Here is a 2,573-nt window from a genome sequence, read left to right as displayed (position 1 = left end):
AAGAAACAGGCCAGAATCGTCCCAAACTGTGAGTCTTGACGACCAACACGTAAGCACACGTTGGGGTTCAACAACCATGGAAATCACTTTGGGACCCCAAAACGGTGAATAATAGTCCACGAAAGAGCCCAGAATCGGACAAACCTAGGATTATTGACAAATCACACATAAACGCACCTCGGGGTTCATCAATCATGGAAATCGCTTAGGGACCCCAAATCAGTGAGTAATAGTCCATGAAACGGCCAGAATCTGCCAAAACTGCGATTGTTGATGACCGACACGTAAGCGCACCTTGGGGTTCAACAAACATGGAAATCGCTTTGGAACCCCGAAACGGTGAGTAATAATCCTTGAAACAGGTCAGAATCAACAAAAACTGCGAGTGTTGATGACCGACACGTAAACGCATCCTGGGGTTCGTTAATCGTGGATATCACTCCGGGACCCCAAAACAGTGAGTAATAGTCCATGAAACGGGCCAGAATCGGCCAAAACTGTGTGTGTTGATGACCGACACGTAAGCGCAACTTGGGGTTCAACAACTATGGAAATTGCTTCGGGACCCCAAAACGGTGAGTTATTGTCCACGAAACGGGTCAGAATTGGCCAAAACCGTGAGTGTTGACGACGGACAAGTAAATGCACCCCGGGGATCGTCAAATGTGGAAATCGCTCTTGGACCACAAAATGTGAGTAATGGTCCATGAAACAGATCAGAATCGGCTAAAATTGTGACTGTTGATAACAGACACGTAAACGCACCCCTGGGATCGTCAATCGCAGAAATCACTCGGGACCCCAAAACTAAGTAATACTCTAAGAAAGAGGCCAGAATCGTCCCAAACTGCGATTGTTGATGACCAACACGTAAGTGCACTTTGGGGTTCGACAGCCATGGAAATTGCTTTGGGACCCCAAGACGGTGAGTAATAGTCCATGAAACAGGCCAGAATCGGCCAAAATTGCGAGTGTTGACGACGAACAAATAAATACACCCCGGGGATCGTCAATCGTGGAAATAGCTCTGGGACCCCAAAATGGTGAGTAATAGTCCATGAAAGAGCCCAGAATCGAACAAAATTAGGATTGTTGGTGAACGACAAGAAACGCACTCCGGGGTACATCAATCATGGAAATCGCTCTGGGTCCCCAAAACAATGATTAATAGTCCATGAAATAGGGCAGATTCAGCCAAAACTGTGATTGTTAATGACCGAGACGTAAGAGCACCCTTGGGTTCAACAACCAGGGAAATCACTTTTGGACCCCAAAACAGTGAGTAATAGTGTACAAAACGGACCAGAATCAGCCAAAATTGTGAGTGTTGATGACCTACACATAAGCGCAACTTGGGATTCAAAAACTATGGAAATCGCTTTGGGACCCCAAAACGGTGAGTAATGGTCCATGAAACGGGCCAGAATCGGCCAAAATTGTTAGTGTTGACGACGGACACATAAACACACCCCGGGGATTGTCAATCATGGAAATAGCTCTGGGACCCACAAACGGTGAGTAATACTCCATGAAAAGAACCCAGAATCGAACGAAACACGGATTGCTGGTGAACAATACGTAAACGCACCCCCGGGTACGTCAATCGTGGATATCGCTCCGGGACCCCAAAACAATGAGTATTAGTCCATGAAACAGGGCGGAATCGGCAAAAAATGCGAGTGTTGATGACCGACACGTAAACGCACCCCGGGGTTCGTTAATTGTGGAAATCACTCCGAGACCCCAAAACAGGTAGTAATAGTCCACAAAACGGCCCAGAATCGGCCGAAACTGTGAGTGTTGATGACCAACACGTAAATGCACCACGGGGTTCGTTAATCATGGATATCACTCCGTGACCCCAAAACAGTGAGTAATAGTTAGTCCATGAAACGGGCCACAATCGACCAAAACTGTGAGTGTTGTTGACCGACACGTAAGCGCAACTTGGGGTTCAACAACTATGGAAATTGCTTCGGGACCCCAAAACGGTGAGTAATTGTCCACGAAACTGGTCAGAATTTGTCAAAACTATGAGTGTTGACGACGGACATGCCAAGGCACCCCGGGGATCGTTAATCGTGGAAATCACTCCGAGACCCCAAAACGGTGAGTAATAGTGCACGAAGCGGATCAGAATCGGCCAAAATTTTGATTGTTGATGACCAACACGTAAACGAACCCCGGGGTTCGTCAATCATGGAAATCACTTCGGGACCCCAAAACCGAGTAGTAGTCCAAGAAACAGGCCAGAATCGTCCCAAACTGTGAGTCTTGAGGACCAACACGTAAGCACAAGTTGGGGTTCAACAACCATGGAAATCACTTTGGGACCCCAAAACGGTGAATAATAGTCCACGAAAGAGCCTAGAATCGAACAAACCTAGGATTATTGACAAATAAAACATAAACGCACCTCGGGGTTCATCAATCATGGAAATCCCTTAGGGACCCCAAAACAGTGAGTAATAGTCCATGAAACGGCCAGAATCTGCCAAAACTACGATTGTTGATGACCGACACGTAAGCGCACCTTGGGGTTCAACAAACATGGAAATCGCTTTGGGAACCCC

The sequence above is a fragment of the Triticum aestivum genome, chromosome 4B, assembly GCF_018294505.1.
Source record: "Triticum aestivum cultivar Chinese Spring chromosome 4B, IWGSC CS RefSeq v2.1, whole genome shotgun sequence".
Taxonomy (NCBI): Eukaryota; Viridiplantae; Streptophyta; class Magnoliopsida; order Poales; family Poaceae; genus Triticum; species Triticum aestivum.
The sequence above is the reverse complement of the archived record's forward strand: the minus strand, read 5'-3'. Positions refer to the sequence as shown.